The sequence below is a fragment of the Rhinopithecus bieti genome, unplaced genomic scaffold, assembly GCF_001698545.2.
Source record: "Rhinopithecus bieti isolate Rb0 unplaced genomic scaffold, ASM169854v2 scaffold_16097, whole genome shotgun sequence".
Taxonomy (NCBI): Eukaryota; Metazoa; Chordata; class Mammalia; order Primates; family Cercopithecidae; genus Rhinopithecus; species Rhinopithecus bieti.
In genome coordinates, this window is record NW_016808851.1 from 1,302,473 (window position 1) to 1,315,598 (window position 13,126).

At 43.1% G+C, this 13,126-nt stretch overlaps 1 pseudogene; it reads right to left on the reverse strand.

Annotated features, from left to right (window-relative positions):
- The window catches only part of LOC108539127 (eukaryotic translation initiation factor 4B pseudogene), a 14,215-nt pseudogene extending 10,290 nt beyond the window's left edge, over window positions 1–3,925 (reverse strand).
- Window positions 3,926–13,126: the final 9,201 nt, after the last annotated feature.

Consider the following 13,126-nt stretch of genomic DNA (forward strand, 5'->3'; position numbering starts at 1 on the left):
AAAAAAAAAAAAAAAAAAAAGAAAAATGACATTCTGTACTAAGAAACACTTGAAATCGAAAGATGAACAGATTTTAATAGATACAATGTTAAATTGCTCTAAGTAAAAAATAAAAATAAAATCAATAACCAAAAATAAGGCACCAATAGGCTGAAAAGTGCAAAACAAACACTATACAAACTTAATAACCTTTTGTGTGATTTCATAAAGTAAGGAACATCACCAAGACCTTCCCCACAAAATGAGTAGACAACCCACCAAATAAAATTTGCAAACACATATATGGAAAGATGATTAAACATATTTGCAGGCAAAGAAATACAGACTTTGGCCGGGCGCAGTGACTCACGTCTGTAATCCCAACACTCTGGGAGGATGAGATGGGTGGATTGCTTCAGCCCAGGAGTTTGAGAATAGCCTGGCAACACGGTGAAACCCTGTCTCTACAAAAAATACAAAAAAGTTATCCAGGGTTGGTGGCGCACACCTGTAGTCCCAGCTACTTGGGAGGCTGAGGCAGGAGGATCACTTGAGCCTGGGGGGTTGAGGCTGCAGTGAGCCGAGATGGCACCTGCACTCCAGCCTGGGCAACAGAACGAGAACTTGTCTCAAAAAAAAAAAAAAAAAAAAAGGAAAGGAAATATATAGGCTTTGATTTTTTTTGTCATTCTAGCCAATTAACCTTTTCTAAAGAAATTATTATGAAATTCCAACTAGCCTAAAAGTAAAAGTTTTTTTTTTTCTTTTTTGAGACAGTCTCATTCTGTTGCCCAGGCTGGAATGCAGTGGTGGAATCTTGGCTTGGCTCAATGCAACCTCCACCTCCTGGGTTCATGATGCAATTCTCCTGTCTTAGCCTCCTGAGTAGCTGGGATTACATGCGTGTGCCACCACACCAGGCTAATTTTTGTATTTTTAGTAGAGACAGGGTTTCACCATGTTGGCCAGGCTAGTCTTGAACTCCTGACCTCGGGCGATCCAGCTGCCTCCCCATCCCAAAGTGCCAGGATTACAGGCGTGAGCCACTGTGCCCCACCTAAAATAGTATTTTTAAGCGTCTATCCTTAAAATAATTCAAAAAAGTGAGAAAAGTTAGATGTACAAAGCCATTCAGCGCATTATTATTTATAATATCAAAAAGCTAATATGCAAACAAATGAATAAATTAAGCCACAATGGAAGATTGGTTAAGTAAAATGGAATATACTAACTTGATAGCAGATTATGCATTCATTTAAAATTTTTAATGCAAAAACTGTGCAAAATGATTTTATGTTGAGTAGAGGCAACAGCAAACCTGTGTTACCCCTACTGTATCCCCAGTGCTTAGCACAGCACCTTGTCCCCAGTAGCGAACCAATATGATTTGTTAAGTGAATGAAAACTGCACACACATGGTATGACTCTGGACCATGTAAAACCTACTTACAGAGAAAAGAATGAAAAGAAATAACAATAATGGTAGAAGTGTAGAAGCTATACTCCTACTTTACATTTCTTTTCATTTTTTGAAAAAAAAAATAAGAAGAGGCAATGCCCAAAATATTATACAGGGAGTACCTATAATTGTTCATCAAACTTTAACTGGGTGTCCTGTATTGTTATTTGCTAAGTCTAGAATACCTACTAAACATCAGATTTCTAATCCTTATAGTTAATGTTTGCTTGTTTTATATAGACATATGTTTTTGAGACAGGATCTGGCTCTATGACCCAGGCTGGAGGGCAGTGGCACAAACGCAGCCCACTGCAGCCTTGCCTCCTGGGCTCAAGTGATCCTTCTGCCTCAGTCTCCCAAGTAGCTGGGACTGCAGATGTATGCCACCATGCCTAACTAATTTTGAAATTTTTTGTAGAGGTAGGGAGTAGCACTTTGTTGCCCCGGCTGGTCTTGAACTCCTCAGCTCAAGTGATCTTCTCGCCTTAGCCTCCCAAAGTGCTGGGATTACAGGCATCAGCCACTGGGCTCAGCCCCTAACAGTTAATTTTTGAAGTTTATTGAACCAATCAGTTTCCTTTTTGCATGGTTATTTTTTTCTTCCTCATATATAATTGTGTGTATTTTTTCTGTATAGAAAAAGTGTAAACAAAGAGAAAAAACTGCACTAAATCCCGCTACCAAAGATAACTACCATTTATATTTTAAGACATTCCCTACATATATGCATATAAGATTTATATATGTAGTTTTACACATATGAAATCATACCATAGATGCTTTCTTATAATCGTGTTTTTTGCTATTTATGTTTTCCTTGACTGCCAATTTCACTGCCTGTTCAGAGGTCTGACTTCCATAAAAATCCCATTTACTTACCATTCCCAGGGGCCAGCAGTACATGGGCCACATATGCAGATGATTAACTGGTAGTTTGTTGTTTTTCTGGCAAATCACATAGCACAGGCTTACAGAGGGGCCTCCCTTGAGAGCACAAGCCCAGAACCTGTTATCTAAGCCCTCCAGAGTCTTGAAAAAGAGACACAATTTTGTGAGGAATATGTTCATGTGAATTGGTACTTACTAGGCTTTATTTCATCTCATACCAATTTTGTTCCAGAAACTTCCTAGAAAGCTATGAAAATATGAGACAACGACCATGGATAATACGATATCTGGGAGAGGTACTGATTACACAATGCAGTCTTTTTTTTTTTTGAGACAGAGTGTCACTCTGTCACCCAGGCTGGAGTGCAGTGGTGCAATGTTGGCTCACTGCAAGCTCCACCTGTCAGGTACAAACAATTCTCCTACCTCAGCCTCCTGAGTAGCTGGGCTTACAGGTGCACGCCACCATGCCTGGGTAATTTTTGTATTTTTTGTGGAGATGGGATTTCACCACGTTGGTTAGGCTGGTCTCAAATTCCTGAGCTCAAGTGATCCACCCACCTTAGCCTCCCAAAGTGCTGGGATTACAGGCATGAGCCACCAGGTACATGAGCCACCTGGCCCATGCAATGCAATCTTAGCGGCTGAATTCAACATTTATTGAGTAGCTACTATAGGCCAGACACAGGGTTAAGCACACAAAGAATAGGAAGACCAAGAAAATGTACCCCAGCCAGAGGAAGCTTCAACTTACTCAACATAATATGAAATAGACATTCATCTATGATTCTACCATTCAGAAATACTATTATTAACATCGATCCAGATATAATAATTATAACGCCTAGCACTTACAGAGTTTTTCTTTTTTCTTTCTTTCTTTTTTTTTTTAAATAGAGACAGCCTCTCACTAGGTTGCCCAGGCTGGTCTCGAAGTCCTGGGCTCAAATAATCCTCCCACCTCGGCCTCTCAAAGTGCTGGGATTACAGGCGTGAGCCACCACATTCAGCCTGCAGCTCTGATTTTATACAGACTTTAAGAGTTTTAATAGTCACTTATGAAATCCTCAAAATATTATTGCAATATACAATTTGTATTTCTATTGCATGGATGAAGAAACTGAGGCAAAGAAAGATTATTTAACTTGCCTTAAATTGCACAGCTACAATGTGGTAGGGCCTCAATTCAAAACCAATGTCTCTCCATAGATGAGACAGAGAGAGCGAGAGAGAGAGAGAAGAGAAGAGAGATGACAGTGCTTTGGAAACCAGATTTTGAAACAAATTGCATACAACACTTACTATGTGTCAATTACTGTCCTGAGTATTTTAAATATTATGATTTATTTTATCCATAAAGTTAGCATGTACTACTTATTTCATCCAGACAACTTAGTGACCACAAGTGACTTTAAGAACCTTAACAAGGGCTAGACTGCCACAACAACTGGGGTTGCCTTGCATTTCATTAGAGCTTCTCTACATTAGGGGGTTCTGCCTCACCTGAAAATCAAGATCCTTTAGGTTAAACTTTTCAAGTCTGCTTTCCCAGCCTTGACTTTCATGGTCACACCTGAAGTTGTTTATCTCTGGACCCATCTCCGGGAAGGTTTAGGCATGATTGATAAATGCCCATGCACAGGTGAGCAACAGCCCCGGATTGTTAGCTGTATAATTGCATCCATACACCTGAAAAATGTGAGCAATTTCGCTCCGAGCTCTAAGGTGGTCATATGAGCAGATTTTCAAGTGATGTGTGGGAAACTGAGAACACAATTGTCAGCCTGGGAGAAATGAGCACCACCCAAAGGGAGGTAGTCCTGGGAGGTGGCGCTGTGCAGACCTCCAGGACCCAGCGGTATCAGCTGCCTTGAGTGAGTGAAGCTCCATGGTAAGTGTGCCAGAGAACAGCTTTCATTTCCTCTCATCCGTCCCTTTCTCTTGGGCAAAATGAACCGTAAAGTTTATATTCACTTTAGTGTATACATTTTAAATATGCCCTATAAAACCACAGGCGTAATGAATTCAAGATGCCCACATCATAGTAATTCTGCATACAAGCTGTGTTTTATGATTTGGATCCAGTCTTTTTAGGATTTTTCAATAGGACCAGACTCCAGACTGCAGGGAAATGAAAAGAAGGATAATGATATGAAGTTTCACGTCACTGCTCAGTTTCCAACACTGTTGTCCTGTAGTCACCAAGTGGGTGCATTCTTTGTGTGCAGTGAAGTGAGTGGATGGCCCCAGGCTAAGCAATGCCCAGGTAGGAGGGACGCTTGGCCTTCCTGTGCTCCTCCTACTGGCTCTAGGTGTCCTCTGTGGGTTGTGATTGGTCATGTGAGCAAGCGAGCACATGGGCCTGTGTACATTTCTGCATTTCTGGGCTAGCCCTGCCTTGCAGGTGCCAGAGAAACCTGTGCTTCAGTAGGGTCAGATTGGTCATGCATCTGTGCTCAGATTGAATGAGTGGCCTCCCTGAAGAATTCCAGCTTGCAGAGGCACTTTCAAAATGCAGTGAGCTCAGGTTCCAGGAGCTGTTACGGCAGTTTTTGTCTTGACACTCCTTTCCCCTGAACTCCACTTTGGGAAGAAGGAAAGAAGCCACCATGGGCCAGGCGGGCGACAGAGCAAGCCCTAGCCAGATCGCAGGACATCAGAGGCCTGTTCCTTCACTCCAAAGTGGGCTTCATTTACTCCTTTGCAAGCAACAGGACAGTCTGTTCAATGTAGGGGAGCCTTTAAGACATGGGGGCGGGGAGGGGTCATATTTTTGGCCTCACTCCTGCTCTGCGGCCTTTCTCATGAATGCAGACCAATGTGCATGAATGTGGCCAGGACACAGGCTTTTCGCTCAGAACGCTCACATGAAATGTTAAGGATCTCTTGTTCCCTGTAACTTTAGACGAGGTTTCAAAACACAGAATCCATGCTGGAACCACCAGGCCAGCAGCGGGTGGTGGGCTGTCTTCGGAGCAGATGGAACAAAGGATTGGGTTCCCAAGTTCCTATGGTAAGACAAAAGGGTAAGATGTCAACCCAGGACCACCCAAGGAAAATTAAATACAGATCGACCTTTTGATGGTTTATGTTAACAGAGGGGAGATGGGGTTTTGATCTTGGGAAAAACAAACATCACAAACTCTACCATAATCACTGTTTCTCACACCCTACAGTAGAGTAGCAAGAACTGCTAGGTAGCCACAAACACACAAGTGGGGTGGGAGCTTCTGTTTCTTCTGTTGTTCAGTGTGCCTTCCATGGGCTAGAGAGCATAGGGCAATGTCAAGAAAAGGCGCCCTGGGTTTCCCAGCCAGCCACTGAGAAAGAGAAAAAAACGAGTCGTCCAGCAGTCAACTCCCCTTTCTCAACGCCATATCTGGGATCAGAGGCCCTCCTGGCTCAGCCCTGGATCGGGGGCAGACCACCCACCCACACGTCCCTCTCAGCCACAGCAGTGCCCATCACACTGGAGCTCCTACGCAGCCTGGGATTACAGGTGGAATAAACATTGCCAACTCTATTCTCAACCCAAATCTTTTTCTAGCTTTTTTAAAAAATGCATTATGAGGCTGGGCACGGTGGCCCACGCCTGTAATCCCAGCACTTTGGGAGGCCGAGGCGGGCGGATCACCTGAGGTCAGGACCAGCCTGGCCAATATGGTGAAACCCCATCTCTACTAAAAATACAAAAAAATTAGCTGGGCATGGGGGTGGTCACCTGTAATCTCAGCTACTCAGGGGGCTGAGACAGGAGAATCACTTGAACCCGGGAGACGGAGGTTGCAGTGAGCCGAGATGAAGTCATTGCACTCCAACCTGGGTGACAGAGCAAAACTCCATCTCAAAAAAAAAAGAAAAGAAAAGAAAAGACAAAAACCGTTAGTGAAAAATTTCAAGCATACTCAGAAGCAGAGAACATTCTACAAGGAACCCGAGATTCAGCAGTTACCAAGATTTGCCACACTTCTTCATCTATCCCAATTTTCCTCTTTCTTTACAGCAAATTCCAGATATCATGTCATTTTAGCCCCTCATCCTTCGGGATGCATCTCTAAAAATACGGACATTTTCTTATAGAATTTCAATGTCATTGTCACTCCTAAAAAATTAACAGTAATTCCTTGATATTGTCTATATCACAGTCCATATCAGATTTCCTGTATTTCATAAAATTGTCTTTATTAGTTAAGTTTCGTTAGTAGCCAAGAAAGATCTGCACATTTCATGTAGTTGTGATGCCTCTAGGTTCACCTTTCCTGCCCTACTCCTTGAATCAGCCATTTCTCTAAGAGTCCTTGGTTTCTTTTATTGGAAAATGGTGGTAGAAACTGAGTCACTGTGCCCGGCCGATTCATTTTTATAATCCCAGCACTTTGGGAGGCCGAGGGAGACGGATCACCTGAGGTCAGGAGTTCGAGACCAGCCTGGCCAACATAGCAAAACCTCGTCTCTAGTAAAAACACAAAAAATTAGACAGACGTGGTGGCAGGTGCCTGTACTTGGAAGCCTGAGGTGAGAGAATTGCTTGAACCTGGGAGACAGAGGTTGCAGTGAGCCGAGATCGCGCCATTACTCTCCAACCTGGGCAACAGAGAGAGACTCTGTCTTAAAAAAAAAAAAAGAAAAGAAAGAAAGAAACTAAGATCTAGGCCTGTTGCTATTGCTCAGTTATTGGGGTGCTTGTTGCTATTGGGGTGTTATTGCCTCTAAGCCTTTCAGCTGAGAGAGCAAGGAAATATATGTCCATATACTATATTTGCCTATGTATATCCATATATCTAAAAATAGTTCTATATGTACCATCTGTATCAGTATTAAGCTAAGCATGAGTCATACTGATGTCTCCAATGCTAATTCAGTGCCATCTGGATCTTTCTAACACCCTCCCTTGCTTACCTGTAACCTCCCACTCCAACAGTGAGAAAACTGGCTTCCAACATCCATATTTACCCTTGACTTCTTCTTTTTTTTTTTTTTAAGATGGAGTATTGCTCTGTCTCCCAGGCTAGAGTGCAGTGGTGTGATATAGCTCACTATAGCCTCCAACTCCTGAGCTCAAGCGATCCTTCCACCTCAGTCTCCCAAGTAGCTGAGACTACTACTACAAACCATCAAGCCCAGCAAATTTTTATTTTTTGTAGAGATGAAGTTTTTCTTTGTTGCCCAGGCTCCTTGACATCTTTTTAACCTACGTCCACCCTCCAGAAAAAATCACTACAAAATCCATTCTAAGTTATTTAAAACAGAAAAGGAATTTATCAAGTGATTTTTTTTCGCGGGGGTGGGGCAGTGGAGTCTCACTTTGTTGCCCAGGCTGGAGTGCAGTGGCGTGGTCTTGGCTCACTGCAATCTCCACCTCCTGAGTTCAAGAGATTCTCCTGCCTCAGACTCCCGAATAGCTGGGACTACAGGTGTCCACCACCACGTCTGGCTAATTTTTTTTTTTTTTTTTGAATTTTTAGTAGACATGGGTTTCACCATGTTGGTCAGGCTGGTCTCGATCTTCTGACTTCAGGTGATTCACACACCTTGGCCTCCCAAAATGCTGGGATTACAGGCCTGAGCCACTGCCTGTATATTTTTAAATATACTACCAAAATTTCCATGGGAGTCCAAGAATCAGGTGTGGGGCTTTGCAGCTAGCGCCACTCCAGACCAACTGTGCACAAATGTGGCAGGCCACATGTTTTTCATTCAGAATGCTCAGATGAAATGCCATGCCAGGCCCGGGCTCTGCCAGTGTGTGGTGCCAGAATCTCCACCACTGCTGCCCCAAAGCCAGGCACCCACACCACCACCCTCTCACAGGAGCTGTTTCCTTGCATTACCTTCCTTCTAAACAATGTCTCGGTTGGGCTCTCACTGGCAGAACCTGTGTCAAAGACTAAGCCCTAACCCCAAGGGAAAGTGAGCTTCCTGCTTCCTCCAAGGGAAGTCAAGATTCATAGGGCATGAAATTCCCCAAAGAGAGAAAAGCTGTCCAAAAGATGTTGGGTGGCTATTTTAAAAATTATGTAGCCAGAGGGTTGGGCACAGTGGCTCATGCCTATAATCCCAGCACTTTGGGAGGCTGAGGTGGGCAGATCACCTGAGGTCAGGAGTTCTAGACCAGACTGGTCAACATGGTGAAACCCCGTGTCTACTGAAAATACAAAAATTTGCTGGGCATGGTGGTGCATGCCTGTAATCCCAGCTACTTGGGAGGCTGAGGTAGGAGAATCACTTGAACCCAGGAGGTGGAGGTTGCAGTGAACTGAGATTGTGCCACTGTACTCCAGCCTGTGTGACAGAGCGAGACTCCGTCTCAAAAATAAGTAAATAAATAAGTAATAAAAATAAAAATTACAGAGTAGGATTTTGTGCCAACCAAAATCATTCCTAACTAAGAATCTGCACGGGAATCACCAAGCCCAGAGGGTACTCTTCAGGCTTTATCCTATTGGCCTCATTGTGCTATCTATGGGTGGGCCCAGGGTTCCTTCAGGTAAGTTGTTGGAAGTCTCACCCCTGACTGCTGCTACAATTCTCTCTCCTTTCCTCTTACTTTGCAGGTAATTGTTTCTCAGCCTCTCATGGGCCCTTCTTCCTATACACATTTTATGTATTTTTTTCAATTATTTATTAATTGAATAGGTAATATACACATGGTAAGAAACAAAAGGTAAAAGGGGGTGTATAGTAAAAGTTAAGACTATCTTCCTTACTATCCATGTTATTTCCCTCTCCAAAGACTGTCTGTTAGTTTCCTATATTTTCTTCCAGAGATATTCTATGTATATATAATCAAAAATATTCAGCTGGGCGCGGTGGCTTATGCCTGTAATCCCAGCACTTTGGGAGGTCGAGGCGGGCGGATCACATGGTCAGGAGATTGAAACCATCCTGGCCAACATGGTGAAACCCCGTCTCTACTAAAAATACAAAAATCAGCTGGGCATGGTGGCATGTGCCTGTAATCCCAGCTACTCAGGAGGCTGAGGTAGGAGAATCACTTGAACCAGGGAGTCAGCGGTTGCAGTGAGCCAAGACTGTACCACTGCACTCCAGCCTGGCAACAGAGCAAGACTCCATCTCAAAAAAAACAAGCAAAATTCATAAATTTTTCCATCCAACTTCCGGAATGAAGGTGTATCATGCTTTACACCTTCAGCCTGCATTTTGCTTCTTTTATTTAATTATATATCCTGGAGATGGTTTAATAGCAAAGCATGTAGAACAGCTTAGTTTTTGTAAACACTGCCTTGTATTCCATTGTATTATTAATTATTCATTAAACTAGTCCTATATTAATGGATGACTATTTCAAATCTTTTACTTATTACAAACAAAGCTGCAATGAAGAAACTTGTATATCCATAATCTTGTATATGTGCCAGCACATCTGCAGGAAAATTCGCAGAAATAACATTTCTGGGGCAAGGGGTATGTACATTGCAAAGTTTGATGAATACCATCAATTACTTTGCATAAATGTACTCATGTCTGTTCCCACAAACAAAACATGTGATAGTGTCTCTTCCCTAACCTCTTACCAACACGGTCATCACCAGATTTTTTTTTACCTTTGCCAATCTAATAGGTAACCCATGCGACCTCATTTTAGTTTTGTGCCTTTGTATGTCTTGTGTTATAAATCAGGTAAAGTATCGTGTTAGGCCAGGCACAGTGGCTCACGCCTGTAATCCCAGCACTTTGGGAGGCCGAGGCAGGTGGATCACTTGTAGTCAGGAGTTCAAGACCAGCCTGGCCAACATGGTGAAACCCCATCTCTACTAAAAATACAAAAATTAGCTGGGTGTGGTGGCGTGTGCCTGTAACCCCAGCTACTCGGGAGGCTGAGGCAGGAGAATCACTTGACCCAGGAGGCAGAGGTTGCAGTGAGCCAAGATCACACCACTGCACTCTAGCCTGGGCAACAGAGCAAGTCTTTGTCTCAAAAAACATAAATAAAAAACATCATTTTACCTGACTTAAGTCACAGAAGAGGAAATACACTGGTTTTCCTCTTCTGTGGCTTGTCTCTTTGTATCCTTTGCCACCTTTTCACTGGGAAGTTAGTAATTTATATTGATTTATAAGAATTCTTTATAAATTAAGGAGATTGTGCTAGGTGAAGATCTGGAAAAAGGGCCTTCCAGGGAGGGAAACAGCCAGCACAAACCCAGGACCAAGCAAAATGTGTCCTGGGAAAAGAAAGACCCATGATGTAGCACACCGGGAGAAGCCAAATGACGTCACAGGGCAGAGGCCACGTCACACTGTATCTGATCACCCCGCGATGTTTTCCTAACTGCAATGGGAAGCCGCTAGAGAGTTTTAAGCAGAATCCGCTGAGGAGAATTTGGATCTGGCCACCTGCATGAAGGGTGGTAACATTTATCAAGATGGGGAAGATGAAGAAGAGGATGATTATGATGGTAAAGCCTAGGGAGGGATAAAAAGTTCTACTTTCGATGTTTTAACCTGGAGAGGCCTGGCTATCCGCCTTGGAGAGTCCAGCAGACTGGTGGATTTCTGAGTTTAGCATTCAAGAGAAAGGTCAGTGCTACAGATAAAATTTGGAGTCATCAGCATCTGAATAGCATTTACAGCCTTGAGTCAGGGTGAAATCACCAAGGGCGAAAGTACTGAGAGGAAGGGACTTCAACCTTTAGAACGCAGGAGGAGGCACCAGCGAAGGAGGCAATGAGATAGGAGTAAAGCCAGGAGAGAGTGGTGCCCACGGAGCCAAGAAAAGGCCGTGCTTCTAGAGGAAGGTGTCAGCCACTGAACGCCACAGTGAAACCAAGTTGATGAGGATTGACCAGTGACTTAGGCAAATGGGGATCAGTGGTAACCTTGACGATGGTAATTTCAGTTCTCTGGTGGAGATGGAAGCCAAAGGGCAGTGAGTTGAGGATGGAGTTGAGTAGAAACAGCACAGATAATTCTCAAGAACTCTTGCCATGCAGAAGAGCAAGGGCAAAGGATTGGGAAGTTGCTACAGGGTAATGTGGGCTCAGGGCTTTTTGGGTTTTGTTTGGTTGGTTTCTTTTTTTCTTTCTTTCTTTTTTTTGAGACAAAGTCTCGCTCTGTTACCCAGGCTGGAATGCATTGGCACAATCTCAGCTTACTGCAACCTCTGCTGCCCAAGTTCAAGCAATTCTCCTGCCTCAGCCTCCCAAGTAGCTGGAATTACAGGCACCTGCCTCCATGCCTGGCTAACCTTTGTACTTTTAATAGAGACTGGGTTTTGCCATGTTGGCCGGGATAGTCTTGAACTCCCAACCTCGGGTGATCCGCCTGCCTCGGCCTGTTGGTTGACCCAAAGTGCTGGGATTACAGGCATGAGCCACCACACCCAGGCAGTTGGTTGTTTTTAATTATGGATACTCATGGGTCTATTGATCAGAATGACCCAGTGGAGATGGAAAAATTGATGACACCAGAGACAGGAAGGAAATTGCTGGAATGAAGTCCTCTAATCACTTTGCAACCTCTTTCAGGAACGTTAAGCGCAGCCTCCTCTGAAGTAAGAAGTGAGTGAGTCGGGTGTGGAGTGGCCTGGAGTCCTAATGGCACCCTGAAAGCTGAATGTGATGAATGTGGAGTGGTGAAGGAAGGTGGCAGGAGAAGCAGCAAGATAAAAGGAAGAGAAACTAGCATATACTGGGCAGTAACCTTGTGCCAGGCAGACATAGGAACTTTGAAGTACCTTTGGAAGAATGGTTTGAATATTTATATCCTTTGTTTTGGATTTTCATTGTGGTAAACTATACATAACCTAAAATTTCAGAGTGGGAGACAATCTTCACAATCTATACATCTGACACAGGACTTACATCCAGAATCTGCAACGAACTCAAACAAATTAGCAAGAAAAAAATGAACAATCCCATCAAAAAGTGGGTTAAGGACATGAATAGATAATTCTCAAAAGAAGATATACAAATGGCCAACAAGCGTGTGGAAAAATGCTCAACATCACTAGTGATCAGTGGAATGCAAATCAAAACCACAATGCGATACCACTTTACTCCTATAAGAATGGCCATAATCAAAAAATAATAGATATTGGCGTGGATGCAGTGAAAAGGCAACACTTCTTCACTGCTGGTAGGAATGTAAACTAGTACAACCACTCTGGAAAACAGTGTGGAGATTTCTAGAAGAACTAAAAGTAGAACTACCATTTGATTCAGCAATCCCACTACTGGGTATCTACCCAGAGGAAAAGAAGTCATTACACGAAAAAGATACTTTCACACGCATGCTTATAGCAGCACAATTCACCATTGCACAAATGTGGAACCAACCCAAATCCCTGTTAATCAATGAGCGGATAAAGAAACTGTGGTATATATGTTCGATGTAATACTACTCAGCCATAAAAAGGAATGAATTAATGGCATTCACAGCAACCTGGATGAGATTGGAAACTATTATTCCAAGTGAAGTAACTCAGGAATGGAAAACCAAACATCGTATGTTCTCACTCATAAGTGGAAGCTAAGCTGTGAGGATGCAAAGGCATAAGAATGACACAGTAGACTTTGGGGACTCAGGAGGAAAGGATGGGAAGCAGATGAGGGATAAAACACTACAAATTGGGTTCAGTGTATACTGCTCGGGTGATGGGCGCACCAGAATCTCACAAATCACCACTGAAGAACTTATTCACATAACCAAATAGACCTGTGGAATTCCCCAAAAACTTGTGGAAATAAAAAATTAAAGAAAAAAACAAAATAAAGTGGAGAAGTATAAAATAAAATTTAAAACCCTAAAATTTTACCATTTTTACCATTTTTAGGTACA